Raw genomic sequence first — 19510 nt, forward strand, 5'->3', positions numbered from 1 at the left:
ACATTCCCACCAAGTAGGACTTCACTAGCTCTGCTTCATTAGAAACTAATTAGAACCGTTGCCCCAAGCTGAAAAGATGCCTTTGAAGTACAGATATTTGCACAGCTTTTCTTAATCAAGGCTTTCTTTTCATGCCCCTCTCTATATGCTGAGTCCAGCCTGCACATGGACTAGAAACCCTGGAAAGAAAAACTCCTCTTGCAGTATTTCCAGTTGGAGCAAAACCAAAAATCCGTTGGAAATCTCATGATTTCCAGTGCGGCGTACCTGCCAACAAAGTCTGGAGAAGCTGCAGTAAGCATCCAGATGTCTGGATAACTCCCTGAACTGAAAAATCTTTGGAGCTTTGTTTGTTCTTAATGTAGAGAATAAAACCTTATTATTTACCAGTATTGATAAACTCCTTCAAGTGCCTGGTGCCCGCGAGGCAAAGCGTTAGCTGTGTTGCTTGTCTCGATAAGCGTGCAGGCCTGTGGGACGTCTGGCCTGCGCAACACTCAGCTAATTCAGTTCAGGGATTCAGTGCGGAACTTACTGTAGGGGAGATTAACAGGGGGGATTCATGGAAGAGGTGATTTTTAAAGCAGAGACGTGAGGCTGAGGTGGCGACCAGGATGGAGCCCTTATTTATACATCTCTAAAACTCTTGCCATAAATTCACAGCAGACTAGCTCGGGTCCCCGAGGAGCAAGCTGGGTGGCGTGGCCTTGCCATTTCAGATGTTTCCCTTGTTTACTCTGTGCATCTTTATTAACGGCACCGTCAGGGTGCTGCGTTAGGCGTTGATCTGCCTTGCCAGCAGGAGCAGGGCATGCATGCTGAAGGGCAGGTGTCAGCCACTTGCCAAGGGCACTACTCCCGCATGGATATTTAACTGTTTCCTAGGTCCTAAGAAAGACCCATGGAAAGAGGTCCGTGGCTCTGAGACAGCACAAATTACACTGCCAAGGAAAGCACAGGGGAGGGGAGCTCTCTGCTCCTGAATTTCGTGCCTGGAAGCCTGTCAGCCTGCCAGACACATCAACCTTGTTGCCCTCCTGCTGGTTTACTGCCTGCTTGTTCAGATGGACTGGGAGGGAGCCACTGACCATTTCCCAGCACTTCTCAAGCCTGAAGCCCACCAAGTGGTAGGAAAATAACCCAAAAAGTGTTTTAGAGCACTTGAAGCTTCAGCTATGCCTTCTCATGAGCTCCCAACCTCTGGTTTTGAAGGTGCTTCCTGTAGTGGTTCATTCACGTAATTGCTGCTTTATGGTAGAGCCTCAACTTCAAAACTTTCTGGGATTCCCTTGAAATTTCCTCAAGGGAGAAGGGGAAGCTTCTGAAAATTTTTGATGGCTTCTTGGAAGCACTTAAGACACCAAATGTTGATCTCAGTGCTGGGAAATGCGCAGTCTGCAGCGTCTGCTTGACTTTATGCCTGGTGGAGGCTGATGGAAGAGGGGTACAAATTGTTTGGTAGCCCTTTGGGGATGTTTCAATGGGAAAATACCAATTGGTATGTTTCTGTGAAGGAAGCAGGGTGTGATGTGATATACAGATGAGCATTTGTTTTTTCGTCTTCTTGTTAAAGCAGTGAAAGGCACTGAGAAACTTCACTGGCAGAGAAAAAAAAAAACAAAACAACAAACTTGTAGCAACCTAAAACAGACATGTAGCACTCACAGCTACCTCTCTGAATGCCTTACTTCTTACTACCCAGTCTCTCCTATGCAAAATCTCACCTTGCCTAAGTGGGACAACCCCATTCATAGCCTAGTTTCACTTCAATGCTCCCAGGTTTGCAAACTCTGTGAGTGAAAAACCTATGAGCTGAGGATCCCCCTGTAACTCTTCATCCCTCCTGAGCCCAGGCATTGCTCCCTAGGCTTTCTCTGTAGCTTTTCCGCTCTGTTTCTCCCAAGGTCTGCCCTTGCCCAGGGCATCTCACCGCTGTGAAAAGCACTGAGGAGCTGCTGCATGCAGCAGGCCACTCTTTGTCTCCATCTCACCAGTGGTGGAGCATCCAGCCTGCTGGCAGCGTCCCCGTGAAGGCCCTGCCCTGGCCCAGCCCCGCAGTCGCAGGCCATACCCCTGCCACGTCGCAGCTCTCCATTGCTCGCGCCCTGCCGAGGCTTGGCTCTGCCTCCCTGCCTGCAGGTTTTGGCTGGGCGAGAGGCTGGGGCTGGCTGTGGGTCAGCTGCCAGCTGGCACGGCCAGTGCTGAGACCTGTGCCAGGGTGGAACGCCCCAGAGAAAACATTTGCAGCCCCACAGGACCTTCACGTCTCCCCGGCTTAATGAAGCACCCGGGCCGCTTTCTGCTCGTTGCATGCCTGAATTTGTCTTGGACGTCTACTGACTTTTGTTTGCAAGTTGAATTTTGGCAGAGCTTTACTTGTTTGCATGTTTGTTTTTTAATGTTGCTGAGTTCCCTGGCTAACGATAAGGGTGAGGGTTACCTTCCTTAGTCACACTGACGGCTGTCTGTGCAGTAACTCCAGCAGTTTGCAGGCTGTGTAAGGTTTGTTAGAAGTGACTGCATCCCATGGTGTTGTCGCTGTTCCTGTCTCTGCGGATGGACGGCCTGACACCTTGTGTGCTGCACGCTGCAGTGTGCACACGGGTGTGCAATTCGGGGGGTGGGGGAAAGGCTGGGCCCATCTCAGCTCACACACATCGTGCATCTTCTTCCTCTTCTTCATCAAGGACTATTCATGTAAGAGCTAAGATAGGCTTACAGTTTTTTTTTTAATTTTTCTTTCCCCAGGGCTGAACTCTCGTATTTCAATGAAATGTGATTTCAGTTTGCACAGGAACGCCTGGGTGTTGCCTGGTCCTCCAGGGACTGATGGTGTGTTTCTCCAGAAACGATGTGCCTCATGCAAGCAATTGTTTTCTCAAGCCTGCTCAAACTTTTTGGCTTGTTTTCCACAACAAACAAACAAACAAAGCCAACAGGTGGTAATTAAGGTGTTTCTATGGTGCAGACACTTGCTGTCACGTTAGTTAATTCTTCACCTTCCCGACCTTCTGTTTTCTCTCCTCTTTGGGTGGTGACCCTCGCTGGGCCGGCTGCCTCCATGGGCGTGAGCCCAGCACCAGCCACAGCAGGTTTTCTCCTACAGAAACAAAACTCTTGAAAACACGAGAGCACCCAGCCACGGCTGGCTCAGCGCACCTCCTCCTCGCTTTCAGTAGGTGCTGGGGCACTGCAAGCCCTGAGCAGCATGGGCAGCTGCCACGTGTCCTCCTCGCCTTCTCATCTCATTCAGCCCAGTTAGCAGGTTAGTACTTAGTGCCTGCTCACGGGCTGATGCTGAGGCCATGGAAAGCCCAGCAGTCCCCAGAGGTGTCCCATACACAACCAGTCTCAGCTCTAACAGACTTTCCTGTCTAGCTCGAACCTTTTGTGTCCCTCCAAGACACGGCGATGCCGTGGAAGCACTCACTGCCGCGGGGATTCTTAGGCCTCACTTGGGAAAAGCCTGGGACTGTTCCAGACCGTTACATCAGCCTCGTAAATGACTCACGCTGGCTGTCTGCACTTTCTATTACTGCTGAGGAGACAGCTGGGTTGGGGAGCTTTGGTCAGCCTTGTCTTTCCAAAGGGCAAAGGGAAGGCTGAGCCAGCTCGTGGTGTAAACCCAGTGAGTTCAGCAGGGTGTATCGCTGTCCCAGGAGGTGTCTGTGTGATGCAACTTGTCTACGTGGCGCTGAACAGAAATAAGAAGTGGTCAGATATTTTTCTTCGTGCTCTATGAGATATCACCCCCCGCCCTCTATTTTTCTGGTTCATCTGCTGAGAGTTTAGTGTTCATGCCAAGAGACCACAGCGAAGTCTTTTTCAGCCTGCCCCATTGCTCATTCCAGAAAATGGTGCCAAGTTAATTCACTCATAACCTCATAATATCAGAAAAAGAGGTCTAAGATTTCTTTTCTTGCCTGTAGTCTTACGGTCTTTTCTTTTTCCAAAATTTATTAGTTTGTCCCCATTAAAAAATTATTTTCATGAGCTGTTCTCTTTCTGGCTGCATTTTTGCCATCAGTTGGTTGCAGCTTTGTGGCGTTTCTTTTCAGGTTTTGAGCTGATGAGGTCCCGATCAGTAAGAAATGAGATAAGTAATGCTTTCTTAACGTTGCTGGTTGTTACCAGAGGTGGCTTTAAAAGAAGGCAGGTAACCTTTATGGGAAAATTCAAGTGTTTTCATGTCCAGTCCACATGGACTGAAACAACCATGAGTTAAGCTGAGCCACAAAACACATAGAAATGGGAAAACTGGAAAAGTTCAAATTATAGCGAAAGTTTGGGGTTTGCCTGAGTTTTGAAAATAACTGAAGAGGGATAATACGAGAAGACAAGGAAAGGCAGTTTGAAATAATCTGTGCCACGTGGGGAAAAAACAGATCTAACCAGATTGAGATGGATAGAGAGGGAGTGGTGAATTTGGACAATGTTTGGGAAGGGCTCAGGACAGCCAGGAGGGAAAGCATATCCATGAGAAAGTGGAACAAAAGGCGGATTTGAAATGAGGGAAGCTACAGGACTTGTATGAGAGAAAGGAGAGAAAGTGTCATGCATATTATTTCTAATTTTTTTTCCAAATGATCTTACCACATTTGCTTTCCAAACACGAGGCTGAAAACTCCAACGTAGGCAGATATTCTCACCAGATTTTCACTACTTTCTGTTTCCAGCCTGCCTGGAAACCCCTCAAGATGAGGCTGTCACAGTAATTCAGCACATCTGCTTCTGGCCCCAAAACCCGTCGTGAACCTGGGCGAGGTTTGGCCCTGGTCTGGGTGGCTCCTGGGACAGGGAGCAAGCCTGGAACAAAAGCCAACTGCTTGTCTTGGAGCACCCAGAGAGGTTGGGCTCACGCTTGTGTAGTAACGGGCTGAAGAAAGGTTTGTTCTAATCCTTCTTAAAGTCAGACAGATTAATCTATCTGTTCATGACATTTCTGCTGACAATATTTATGAAGGGTGCAGTCACCCTTTATCCCGTTGTGGGCAGCTTTCGGTCCTGCAAAGCCCAGTGGAAGAAGTGATTTAGGATTATGGAAATTGGTAGCTCACCCTATTGTGAAATCCTTGTGCCAGGTTCTTAAAAGGCATTAATGGTTAGGGTTGCGCGTATGCACACAGAGTGTTTTGGCAGTCTCTGCATACGGAACTTCTGGTCGTGGAGTCTTCATTGCAGAACAAGAATCCTTTTCAGGAGAAATGCACCGTGCCAGTCATTTTCAGCACCGAGATCTGATGCTTTCCTGCAGACATTGTGTTTGTTCAGCTGTGGGGACTACATGGTGCAGTTTTTTTTTTACCTGTTCTAGTTTTGTAACCATGCAGTTCTTCCTTTACTGGGTAGGTGCACCACAAACTCCTTGGTGGGGTGAGAAGTTCCCAGCTCAGCCGGGCTCTCAGCCTGTCCTTGAAGGAGCTGCCGTGCCTTTGCACAGCTTGAAGCTGGTGGGAATTGAAGGTGCCCATTGCACACCAGGATTAATTCTGCAAATGTGCGGACATCCGAGTTAATGTTACCAGCTTCAGTCAATTCAGTCAGCATTCTCGGTCAGCTCTGCACTCAGTGCTTCCTTGACCCTGGCGGTGTCAGTAGCTGTTGAGTGAATTGAAATAGCAATTCCTATTTCACAGCACACGTTGACAGCTGCTGTGAGTGTTGCAGTCACAGGCAGTGATTAGTCACATGAAACAGCAACTGTTACTTGTACATTAAGCCATGCTACCTTAAAACTAAAAACCAGCAAAAAATGACTCTCATACTGACTGGGAAACTGGGAAAACTTCATGAGAACATCAGGATGTTCTCCAGTACGGTATATGCCCAACGCATGTGCTACATGAGGTGTTTTGCTGTGGGTATTTTTTTCCTCAGTGAGCGTTAAGTGTAGAGCGTGGCGATGGGGAGAAGCTGTGGTCTGTGAACTATCTTGGAGAACAAGTCTTACGAGGAGCAGCTGAGGGAGCTGGGACTGTTTAGCCTGGAGAAGAGGAGGCTCAGGGGCGACCTTAGTGCACTCTACAGGTACCTGAAGGGAGGCTGTAGCGAGGTGGGGGTTGGTCTGTTCTCCCACATGCCTGGGGACAGGACGAGGGGGAATGGGCTAAAGTTGTGCCAGGGGAGGTTTAGGTTGGATATTAGGAAGAACTTCTTTACTGAATGGGTTGTTAGTCACTGGAATAGGCTGCCCAGGGAAGTGGTTGAGTCACCATCCCTGGAGGTCTTTAAAAGACGTTTAGATGTAGAGCTTAGGGATATGGTTTAGTGGAAGATTTGTTAGCGTTAGGTCGGAGGTTGGACTCAGTGATCTTGGAGGTCTCTTCCAACCTAGACTATTCTGTGATTCTGTGATCTTCCCAGTGTAATCCGAAGATTCAACAATATATAGGAAGTAAATAAAAATTACTTTGAAAACAGTCATTTCCCTCCCAGGGTCCTGGACTATTTGGTGTTGTAGCCCTGTCCAGGCACTGTCAGAGCAGGCTGTTTGCATGAGGTGACCCACCAGCACACCGTACCCTCTCGGGGATCTCATTAAGCTCTTCAGCTGCTCAGTCTTCCACTTTCCAAGTCCTACCACACAAGTTTTGGCTTCCCCCATTGGGTGTGCACAATGAAGTAGCAGCTACACATAAGACATGGAGCCAGGTTCTGTGCGCAGAGATGAGGACGCCCGTCCTGCAGCCCACGTTCCTCCATAGCCATCTGGTGGACGTGCTGGCTTGCTAGCGGGTAACTTGGAGTGGTTATGGAAGTGCTGCCTCTGGGTGGGAAGAGAAAGTCCCTGGTCTTGCTGTTACTGCGGACCACTGGGACAAGGCTTCAGCCTTCTTGGACTGCTCTGCAAACAGCTGTTAGAAAAATTAATTGAGGCATTTCCTCCTGCAGCTCATTTCATCAAACGCAGTGACATTGTGCAGCCAGAACAAGCTCTCATTAGCACTTTTGGTTGTACCACTTCTGCAATTAGCAGCACGCCCACAGCACTAACAGAGACCCACAGGAGCATTCCAGCTGGTTCCTGCCCACTGAGCAGCAGAGTTTTCTGACTATTCACTTGAACAGTTTGGTACCACTAGGGATAAACTGCAAAGAGGGAATTACACTGGCCTTTGAGACATGGTCGGAGAACTGTTAAAGAGAATATGGGGCTTAGGAACCAAAATGCCTTCTTAGGTCTTTGGGATTTGGCAACCTGGCTCTCACGGTTAGATTTCAGTGATAGCAAAAAGATTTTTCCTAGAGTCGTAAAATAGCAGAGGCTGAAAGGGACCTCTGGAGGTCACCTCCTTCAGCCCCCTGCTCGAGGCAGGTTGATATTGTCAGTGTCCAGCTCTGCTCTTAGACACTGCTGCAGTAGAGGGGGGCTCAGGGAGGTTTCAGTGAGGCACTAAAAATGGTCACGAATAATTAACTGATATTAATTTTTGAATGGTCCTCCCCAGTCCGTGATACTGAGCCCTCCTCCGGGGTCTCCTGCTGTTGAAAGGGGGTTGATATTTGCTGTTCTCACCAGCATGGTGTTGGAGTCACTACTGGCGGAGCATTCAGCTAGGTGCCTTGTGAAACCGCGTTTGTACGCAGCAGTTTGGAAAGCAGGTTGGGAACAAAGTACTTCCCCCAGGATCATTTAGAAAGGTGGAGTAAATGCACTGTTGAACTGCTACTTCAGGCACTGATTTCAAACGAGAGATTGAGTTTTTTATGGAGTTATCTCTTTTATTATATTCTGTTGCTATTCCCTGCCTCATTAGTAGTTTGGCTGTTCTTTCACATTTCTACCTCTTTCCCAGCCTTCCTCTGCAAAAGATGACAGTTCCTCTCTGAGGCAGCTCCTTTGCCAGTTGCTGTGATTAGCTCCGTTTTGTTGCCCTTTCCTTTCTGGCCCTTCAGCCCCCTGCCTCCCCTAAGGATGCAATGCTTCTCAGATGCCCGGAACAGAGCACCTGCTAGTGCAGCACACAGAGGTACTCCTTCAGGACGTGGGCTGCACTCCTTTGTGCCTACAGAAAAGCCTGCCTTTGGATCCCGGGATGGTATTTCTGCACGTGGCCCATGACTGCTGGCAAAGCTCTGTAGACGTGGTCATTCATCGTGGAGACACACTTAGGTGACGCTTATTGTTACCTCTGGGATGCAGAGGGTGCGAGTAGGTAGGTGCTCTTTGTCATCCTGAGCCAAGAAGGCGACAACCATGGAATAGTCTGTGTTTTTGCAGCCTAAAAGTGTGTGTTACTAATGTAAATGAAGAACAAAACAGAACAAAGTCTGTGATGAAATATTTAGTTCTTCACATCTTAGTTTTTTCATCTCTGTACCTCCAAGGGACGACGTGCCATCTGAGCCTGGCTTTGTAGTGCCAGCTAGCAGCAGCATTTTGTCTCTGCTTGTAGAAGCTCCCCTGCCTGCAGCCACGCGCTGCCTGCCAGCTGAGGCTCCTGTGCAGGGAAAGTGAACGCCCGGTGCGTGCTCGTAAGGCAACCACTTGTTACCAGGAGCCTGAATTAAGCAGCTTGGAAAACATGTCAGCATAGCAAGGAATGGCGGTGACCCTCCGAATGAACTCTGGCAGAGGGGCTGAGACAGAAGGTGGACTCCTGCTTGTCCCCAAGAGGATCTGAAAGTGGTTTGCACTGAAGAAAAGTGTAACAAATGGCATCACAGCACAGAGGAGATGTGGGGACTGCTCGGGTGCTGAGAAACCGTGAGTACTGCAGTAAGATTTCCAAAGGCATCCAGGGCAGCCACATCCCACAGGACGTGAATAACATCTGGGATCCTGAATCCCATATTTTCTTCTAAAAATTACAGACTATTTCTTCCAGACTATTTCTTCTCCATCTCTGCTCCCTCTGGACTGCTAGTAGAGCATGTTCCTGCTCCAGCTCTTCTAGAAGGTGAAAAAAAGATGAACAAGTGCACATTCCTCTGGAGAGAGGAGCTTTGACTACACTGGTGGTAGAGACCCCTGTGGCCTCTACTACCTATAGCTCTGCTGCCTGGACTTAATGCTTTGGCAAAGCTGCTCAGGGACTGCCGAAGCCAGGTTTAATGAACGTAGCAGACAGACTCTCTTCTGAATACAGATATGGCAGGGTGGGAGAAAGCAAATAATACCTTCCTCATCCTTTCTCTGGAAGGCCACAGAAGCAATTCAGAATATGTCTGAATAGGTCTGAACGTCAGGTTTTTGTTTGGGTATGTAAGAGACCTTTTCAGCGATGAAGATGTCTTGTGTCTACTCATGTGCATAACTGCAAGCTCCGTGCACAGATCTCGCAGAGCTGGCGGAGCTGACATGCCACACGGTACAAATGGGAGGCTGACACAGTTCTCTGATGCACTCACAACAATTCCTAGTAAAAAGCTTTATCCTCCTGCCTTGTCCCACGTCAGTGGCAGCAGTATGGGCTGTGTGCTGTCCTTGAACTGGGGAGCATCCTGACAATGCCTGAACAGCTCCTGGGCATCTGTCAGCTGCAGAAAGGGCTTCTGCACTTCAGCTGGAGAAGTGACCTGCACAGTCTGCGAGGTGTAAATCCTTTTGCTGGGATTCATGTAATACCAGGAAACATGAGAATCTACAAATTACAGGCAGGAAAAAATATCAGAGATTAAAGTTCCCAGCCCTGGTCTTTTTCTGCACTGCCAAACAAGGAAGAAAACCCGCTGTGACAAATGGACAGCTGAAATAAGGAGTCATTACAGCAGGCTGATCTGCTACACAGACATGGCTGAGCAGGTGAAACAAAGCCATGGCTCCCTTATCTTATGTTAAAAATGGTCCCACTTTCATCCTCGAGGTACAATATTTCACGGCTTGTGACTTGTAGTGAAGCTACGATTTCTCAAATCAGCCTTTTTTGTTTTACTTTCATACAAACGTGAACTTAAAAGCACAAAATTCTACTATTTAGGGCTAGTTCATTCTTGGAGATTTTTTATCATGAGCTGCACTCCTCATTATCTGAGCTTTTCTATTAGTGGCTGGAAGGTGTGCAGTTCTCATAGAAACTATCACGTGAAAAAATGTATAAAACGGGTAATAGAACTGAAGAGGAAAAACAGCATCTCTGACCTTCACTTCAAACAGAACCTTATGGATGATAAAAAGAAAGCTCTGGGAACAGCTTCAGGTCTGCTCAACTCTGCTTCTGTAACATTGTCATAGGTTTGGAGCTTTTTTTTTTTTTTTTTTTTTCCTTGCACCAAAGCTTGATTTTTCTGCTACCACAAGCAGGTCCTTGGGTGACTTTTCAGGGATGCTCCCAGTGGCTGTGTTTCACAGTGGTGCAAGCTTGGAGATGCGCATCCTCTGTTCCAGTTTTCTGCTCGATTTTTGCTCCAGCTCTGGTAAAGTGCAGCCTAACCCTCCCATGTGCACGCCTGGTCAGCCAGCGTAGGAATGTGCTGTAAATACCACCTTTCATGCTCAAGGTACCACAAAGTTCTTTATGCAGAACACTGTTAAATGCTGGCAGGAGAGGGGCCCAAAGACAAATGGCAGAGCGGAGCACGCTGAGCGATGCTGGGCAAGAAAGCTTTCATCATCGCTGTGTGATCATGAAAGCACAGCCCAGTGCGAGGGAGAAGGATTTTTGGACATCTCTGTCAATTTGAGCAGAATGGGGCTGCGGAGAGGCAGGGGAAATTCTGGTATCACAGCTCACGCAGGCACCTCGGGTGCTTTGATGATGTGCACACCGTGCCCATGGGCACGTCGTGGGGACAAACGGGAGGAGGCAGGTGTGTGGTTGGGTGAGTCCCGGGGGCAAATAAGATTAGTGTTCATATTGCTTTAATACAAATGTTAATATAGTGTTTATATAGCATCTAATATATTAAGATGTTGTATTAATATTGGGGTGGCAGGTGAGAGCTGGAAGTGCAGATTAGCACCTTCTCATCCTGCTATGTTTTGCAAACCCAAAGGAAAATCATTATCTCATTTACATAATAAATTGAATAATCTCTCATATACTCAGCTAATTATACCCAGCTCAGGTGTACTGAAATTAGCTACTGTCATACACAGCAAGTGGGTCTGAAGAGAAACAAGTGTCTGATTGAAATCCGACTTAGCCCTGGCTCTGCTCTCTGCTCGCAGCTTCGGTGCTGCACCCGGGCGGGAGCAAAGTTGGTGCTGTCCCCGTGGGGAGCTGTGGGATGTGACCGATATTTATAGGATATTTGGGAGTCACGTGCCTGGGTGCTGAGATGAGCGTGGTGAGCCATGCAGAGCTGGTAGACAGTTAAAGAAAACAGAAGAAAATGAGCCAAAACCTCAGTGAGAAACCGCCAACCTGACCCAGAAAGTCGTTATCTTCCAAACTTCGCATGCTCTCAGGCAGTTGCACTGAAAACTTCAGCTGCAAATGCTCCTGTGCTTTGTATTAATCCTCAAGGCAGAAAGTAAGGTCACCACTGCAAAAACGTAGTAGCATTTTCATTTTAAAACAAGCCTACGGCTTATTGAATTTTACTCTAATTAAGAGGTCTTTTTTTGGTCTCCGTTCTCTTCCCTGCTGCATTCTGTGAGGCTGGTTTGTTTTCCTTGGCCTTGAAGACAGGGAAAAGCTTTTGGGGGAGATTTTTTAAACTTCACGGGTTTTCTGCTTCTGGCTTACGACTGACAGATACACACGGTTCGCAGGGGGCAGGCTGTGAAGTGGTGCTGTGTGGGTTAGGCGCCCCGTAGAGCAGCATCCTGCTGCCCTTCGTGCTGCAGTCTGCATCGCACCGTTGGTTTTACCCAAAGACACAGTTGTGGTGTTTGAAGGCAATTCGGGATGTTTTGGGGGGGAATTTTGGCCTTTGAAGCTAAAGGTTTAAAAGTGATGTATTGTTAAACAGGGAGCAAAGCCAAAGGAAAGTGATTTTGCTCACTTCTGCAGGTGGTGGGGTTATGTGCAGTGGGCTGGGGGGAGCTGTGGGGCATGGGACACAGGGCTGTGTTTATGGGTGTTTGGGGGCATTTCTTCTAGGGACCAGAGCTCACACTTGGCCGGGTGCCCTCAGAAAGACAGCTGAGGACAGGGACACGTGTTTGTTTGCTGGTACCATGTGCAATGCCTTTTTGCATACATAGAGACTGGTGGTGCCCTGTGTGCAGCACGCCAATGGCTAAGCTGTGTGAGTATAGCGACAGCCACCTGAGTGTCTCGGGAGGTGTCTCACATTCCTCTTCAGACTAGTCACTTCCCACTCAGCCGAGAATTAACTTTAAAAAGTATGAAAAGGCTCCTTTTTGTCTATCACAGCAGCACCATCTTCTCTGGGCTTTTAATTTCCTCTATCCCCTGCCCCATTAATACCAGATAAGTGTGTTAAGAAGGTAAACATCAGCTCACAGCTTTATGGACGATTGATTGGAACAAAAAAAAAAAAGCAGTTATAGTGCTGAGTGTAGCTGGCTCAAGCCTGTATAAAACCTCTTAAAAATTATTTACTAGGTACCCAATAAAGTGTGCCAGAATAGCCCGTTAAAACCGCAGAAGCAGGAGCCTCAGGGGAAATTTCTTTGCCCCGCTCCGTGCCAGTCCGGCTGGGCTGTCGGTAGCGTTAGGAGTGAACGCAGCTCAAAGCGACATGCAGCTCCTTTCTGTTTGTGGTGAATATAAGTAGGATATTTATAGGCATCAGTCATCTCTGGTCTCCTTTGATCCATTCTTTCCAACTGAAGAAGCAGCGCTTTGAAAAAAAACCATCTTCGTCGATGCAGTGGCAGAATTAGATAGAAATGCCAAGATGCCAGCTTTCAAAATCCTTCTGACGCCTTTAATGTTTATTTTAACTTCTAAAAAATATCTGAAGGCATGATCCAGAAGCAGACGTGGGCAAGGAAAGCAGCAGAAGACCTTATTCCACCTCTGTTTATGGATAACACGTCTGCGTAGCACCAGCTCTGAGGTTATCCCAAATGCTGCCACCTAGAACATGAAGTCCCTGCCTGAGCCCGTCCTGTGTAAACACGTCTGTACCAAACACACTCACCCCTCACATGCATATTGATGCTACGCCTGCTCCTGACAGCAAGAATGCTGTGTGCAGAGCCCCGCTATTAGCTCTGACCGACACGTGGATTCCCACTCTAACGTATGTATGTCACCAGCGGATCACAAGAGCTTTGAAGTCAAACACATGCTTGGGATCTGAGCGGCTTTTCTTAGAGCGGAGCATGAAAGCAGAGGGGCACGAAGTCCCCTGCTGCCGGATGGCACTCGGTGGTTGATAAATTGGAGGTGAGGGTGACTTGAGAGTGCTGGGGATGCTCCTGCAGGCTACAATAGCAGACGGTGCTATGGCCGGGGAGGCTCTCCCAGACGAGGTGCCACAGGCAGCGAGGTGAAGGAGCACAGCGCCAGGTCCCAGAGCCTCCTTCTGAGAAGCAAACAGCACAACCCCTTTGCAATGCCTTGTCTGAAGCCTGAGGCCATCTCTGAATGTTAACAAACAGTGCTCATGATGCCAAGACCACAGTAAGAAAGATTCTCCATCCCCACCCAAAGGGTGTATTTGCACCTCTTCTGTGTACCTACAAACCCACACCATGTGCAGCTCCTGCCCCTGTTTTTAAAAGGAAGCCTGGGCTTGGAGGTGAAGACGTTCATGAAGGATTTATGCTGGGAGCACACCAGGACATGCTCGGCTTGGCTCGGAGGCAGCCAAGCTGTTCAGCTGGCACTGGATGAACAAAAACATCTCAGCTCAGGAAACCTTTTCCCTCTCGCAGATGAGCTATTTACACATCTGGAGCGTCATCTTGCGATCAATACCGAGACTGAGGAGGGCATAGCGCAACGGATGTTGCCTTAGGTACACAATAAACAGTCAACAGGGTTGCTTGTATCCCTCGCTCTCTAATTCCTTCACCCTACTTGAGCAGTCGCTGATGAGCATCACCAGGAACACTGGGACCTGAGCACCCACATCGTCCTGTTCCTGCTGATAATGCAGCATGAAATCGTTATCCTATTGATACTAATCAAACCACAGTACGTACTCACTGTCTGCAACGTTTCACCAGGTAATAACAATCAGTTTATTGGTAGTCTGGTGTATTCTTGCTCTTACGTCAAAGCACAAGCTATGATAAAAGCCACATGTATGTATATCAACAGCACCCACAAACCCAGCAACAGTAACTTGGTGCAGGTTGTTTCAAGGTTGCAGTACCTCTGCAGCCCAGCTTCTCCATCCAAATTAAACTCTGCCACATGGAATTCTTTGGGAGGCTCATGTTAGCTAGCCCTGAACTCACGTAATCGTTATGCTTCATTAATTGGGTGTGTTTATTTAAATTGGCTGGTGCGTTCCTAAAATAGGTAATCTAGCATTTAAAAAAATGTTTCCTGATCAGCTTCACGGTGCTTTGAGTGGATGGAAGTGCAAACTGCTCTGTTACTCTTTTGTCTTTCTCATCTGAATGCGATGGATACCATACAAATGAACAGAGCTGGAAAGGTGCTTAATTTATGAACCAAGACGTGCTTCTAAATAATCTCTAATTAAGTTCATCTGTGACCTGGCACACAGTGCCTAGTTTAGTCTGGGCATTGCAGACCATTAGTAAACATTTTAATTGTAATAATCGCCACTGGCAGCAATTATTTTCAGAAGGACGGCTAATTTCAATCAGCAGAGGGGATCTGAAATGCGAAGAATACCCGTCCTGTCTTTTACAAACACCAACAAAGCAGCTGCATGCCAGCATGCTGAACACCCTGCTTCACTTAGCAAGAGCAACAGTGGGGTTTGCAGAAGCGGAGTTCATTTTCCCAAGCACTCAGGACCATTTCCTTGCCCAGCACCCATGGAGGCCGGTCTAGAGGGAGCAACGAAACGCGCTGCTGGCCTCAGAGCTCCAGGACAGACTGCTTTTGGACAACATGGATGTACGGCACCGGCAGGGTGAGGTGTGCATGAAATCACCTGCGTTGCTGCTGCGAGGTGCTGTAGCTGCTCGTGTTGACTCGAGGCTCCTGGCGCGGCGGCGTGGCTCTCTAGCTGGGACGGGAGCCAGCACCCTGCCCCGCTGCTGGCAGCGCGCTGCCAAGCTCAGAGGGAGCTGCTGCTGTTTGTGCTGGCGCGAGCTGGCACTGCGCTTAATTTCTGAAAGACAGAAAAAGCTGGACACTCATCCAAAAATTCAAAATCGAGTGTAGGATTGTTGTCAAACGCTGTAATTAGACACAGAGCTGCAGACGTGGAATATATGCGCTATTTCTTTGTTAAATTGTCTTTTCTACCCTAGCCCTGTGATGCTCGCTGGGAAGACGTCACATGCAATGTTTTTCCCCGTGCACTCAGCGTGTTTCCATCGTACAGGCACTTGAGCACTGAATTAATTGCTACGTTAATGGCTGTCTGTAGTCCATTAGTAAATTAAGACCTGATGCTGATCCTCTTGGGGGGAAGGAGAAGGGAGTCTATTTAGTACCAAAGCATTCAGTTTGTTACCAATGGACTCCAAATGTTCAAAGGCAGGAAGGGAAGTACATCAAAGACGCTCTAATTTGAAAAACGTACGGGAAGCTGATCTCAAGGCCTGTCCATATTGCAGACCTTGCAGGAGCAGATAAATTAGCTTTGAATTTGTTATCAACCTAATCACTGGGGATTGGGTATGGGTGAACCTGTACCCCAGTCATTCTCTTCAAACGGCATCTGATAACATGGGTGTTTAACTTGTTGTATCTGACACTTGGAAGCGTACCAGCAAACTGAAATTGCACGGGGATATAACTGAAATAGGCGGGATTGCCCACTCTCCGAATCTGACAGCTCATCCCTAGGCTCCGAAGTAGAGTCTGGAGAATCCAGAGACACAGGGGGAAGGAAAATACGGGCGTGAGTAAACACAGTGCTTCTTCATGTAATTGGTACTGGCCTGCTTTAGACCTTGCCCAGAGGTGCTCTTCTGTTGCCTGGCCCCAGCCAAACTGTTTGCACGTGCCATTTGGGATCCCCGTGCCGCAGCTGGGTGCCACACACCAGGGTCACGGTGAGCCCCGGTGGCCTTCTGCTGCCTGCCCTGCCTGCAGCCCCGCTCACCTGCAGTTACGGCCTCGCTGCCCGCATCGCCACCGTGCCCTGCCCTTGTAGCATGCAGCGTGTAGGCTTACCCAGGGTGGTGCTGCTTTGTGTTACAGATATAAATGCCAACTGTGTGCTCAGACCCGATAACGCTTGACTCCTTAGTGAGCACTGCTGCGTTCCCCGCCCACCCCCCAGTAGTCCTGCTCTATGAATGCAAGCCAAGCTGGTGTGTTTTGCCTTTAACAGTATATGAAAATGAAATCTGCTCTGTGAGGTATGCAATCACAGACCAAAAACCGTTCATGTAGGTTTTTCCTCTCTACCAGCAAAAAAATATAACAGTTAATTAGGCTGGAAAACCCAAAGGAAAGTGAATTCAGATGGCCAATCGCGGCGTGGCATGGAAAATATCTCCATGACAACAGAAATTTACCGCACTTCAATTTTAATATATCAAAGGATAAGGGTAATTTCACAGCCACTACGCAGAAGATGCACCCCTCTCTCTTTCTCTTGATAGTCCCTGGATTAAATGGAAGTCAGGCTAATGTGGTCCCAGACGTGAAAGCAAAAACAGGATTATGAAGCCTAAAAAACGTTATGAATGCAAATGCACCAGTGTGAGAAAAATCTCTCATAATTTTCTTCAGACAGGATCTTCCGTGAAGCTTATTTTATTTGGGATTGCAATGGCGGGCGTCCTGTCAGTCAGGAGTGCATTTCAGTAAACAACTCCTAACCTTTCATTCCCTATTACCCGACACATGAGCACCTTCCCCGTGTCCTCATTGGCTGAGTACTGCAGGTTCACAAGCTACTTGACGCTCCTCTATACCATATATGTACAACTTTTCTTATTTTCAACCCTTTAATTTCTCCTTTCTTATGTTTTGAGAACTTGTGATCTTTGTTTTACTGTTCTCATGCTGCTCATCCTCTTTTCCTCAAGCTTCTACCTTATTTTGGAGCAGTGAGGCCTTCTACTGTCCACTTCCCTACTTAGCATTTCTCCTTATTATGACTACACAACTGCCTTGGAATAAAGAAAAATAATTCTCTACTGCAAAAACACAACTTTGTTTCTCACAACCAGCAAGGTGAAAACTCGCCCTGCTGCGTAGGACAAGCATTTGGGCCCTTGTTCTGCCAGACACTGCAGCACGTTATAGAGATGTCTTCTGACATTTCAGTCTCACGTGCTTCTTCACTAGCACAGGGCTCAGGGCGGTACGAGCAGCACGGGCAGCTCTTGTCCCGAGCAGCATGGTGCACCTCCCGGGGACGTTACCGCTGACATCTCTTGCTGCTACTGCTTTCTACCCTGTAATGAACTCCAGGGTGACAAGGGGAAAAAAGGGAAAAGACGAGCTTAGGATATATATCCAAAAGTCTGACCTACATTCCCCTGCTCATAATGAACAAGAATATTAGGCTTCCATTTTAAATACTGCATTCAATATATTTTGTAGATGCATCTGCATGCATGAATGTCTCTTGCAGAAAATGTTTTACAGTATTTAGTGGGGGATGAATCAATTAGGATAGATTTTAGAATAGATATTTCATTAGTGATTTCACTAAAATTAATCTATTTGAAGTTTCAGTTAAAAATCAAACTGAGGCAGGATGGTATTGGCTGCTGGCAATATTGAAAAAAATACTAAAACTGGTAACAAAAGGATTTCTATTAAATTGTTTTGTAACTGGAGGAAGAGAAAATGCTACCAGGAAGCACATCACTTCTGATTAGATTCAACAGGACGTTCCTGTACATGAAAGAACATCTCTCTGCGCTGCCTGCAAAGAGCTCCTCTCTTCTTTTGGCATATTTGAGCATGTTTGAGCGGCACCTTCCCACAAGCCATGCCTTGGCCTCTTGGACAGTGCTGGCTGTGAGTGGACAGTGAGGAAAACACGGTCTGTAAGTATGGGAATGGCACAGGGAGGAATAACTGTGCTGCTCTTGTTTGTTTTCTGTAATACAATACGTGAAGCGCTAATAGGATTAGCCTTTCATGATGAGTGATAACAATATATATAAAAAAATTGTTAATAGGCAGCATGAAATTGCTAACAAAGTAGAAAATTGCTAATAAAATCCAGTGGGTCTCATTTTAACATTGGGAAAACATCTGGCTTGTAGGACTGCTTCCTTCCTGCACACACAGAAAGCAGTAGGACAGTGAACAAAGATTTTCGGTGCAGAGCCCAAGGGTGCTGCTCTTTTGAATCCTTATGCTGGTGACCTTCAGCACCTGCAGAGTGAAAACTGCCTTGCTTTAAAATAACCAAAACAGGGTTGAGCAGTCTTAAGAAAAGCCTTGGAAATTCCTCTACTAAAAATATACGAGCCCAAACCCAAATATGCTGTGCGGGAAGGAAGCTAAGAGCACAGGCAGAAAGAGCAGGCAGTGCTTGGAGATGAATTGGTAAATGCAGACAAAGGAATGTAAAATACATAGCAAAGAAATTAATTGGCTGAACAGGAGGGCCAAGAGGTAAAGCAGAACAGAGCCCTGTGTTCTGTAATAATGCTTTCAGAACTACTCGCATTAGAGGAGAAAGTAGAGATCAAATGAGCTAATTTAAGTAGATGCCAGACTCAAGGGATAATGTGAACCTTAATTACTTACTCTTACTCTTCCTTCTCTTCTTAACTACGTGAATTTCCCAGCCAGTGTTTTTACTTTTGCCAGACAGGAACCAGACTGAACACTTCAACAAACAGAGTTGGCGAGGTCCTGTTCCTTGCCACGTTCTTCTTTCCATTTTTCCTTAGCTTTTAATTATTTTCCAGCCTGGCCATTTAGCTGCTCCTTTACTGAAAAAATCACTTAAAGAAATATTTATGCACAAGGTGGGGAATGGCTCGGATCCCATAAAGCCCCGCGTTGCTGTCAGTCATGTGGATGCCCTTCTCCTTCCAACCAGCCCGGTGCTCCTCAACCTCGCTGATTATAGCCAGACAAAAGTCCTTTCACCGTGTCTCTTGTACCCCATTTCAGCAAGGTTTTAGAAGCACTTAGTGACATTTTCCACTCACATTTGGGCTTTGATGTACTTCCTCACCATGGCTCACTTCTGAACTTTGGGGTCATTTTGGAAGGTTTCAGACATCCTGGGTGCAGCGCCCAAAGGCTTTGGGCAGGATTTTCTGCCTTCCAACACATGTTTTAAGTAATAAACCCATCAGAAAGGCTTAGACAGCTTGAAAGCCTTCCTCCCAAAAGCAAGAAAGTTGAAGTTTTATTTTTCTCTAAGCTCCCATAAATGATAAAAAAATATGTCAGTTTTATGTTTGGTGGTAAAATGTTCCTGCAAGTGCAGATGTGATTTGTGGTTTCGGGTGGGATGGAGGCAGAGCACCGGAGGGCCTGAGACACCACTACGGAACTCAGCCTGTCTACATGTTCAGGGGTCACCATCGGTGTCTGCTGGGCTGGTGGAGCAAGGCTTGCTCTGGAGAAAG

The sequence above is a fragment of the Oxyura jamaicensis genome, chromosome 14 (genome assembly GCF_011077185.1).
Source record: "Oxyura jamaicensis isolate SHBP4307 breed ruddy duck chromosome 14, BPBGC_Ojam_1.0, whole genome shotgun sequence".
Lineage (NCBI taxonomy): Eukaryota > Metazoa > Chordata > Aves > Anseriformes > Anatidae > Oxyura > Oxyura jamaicensis.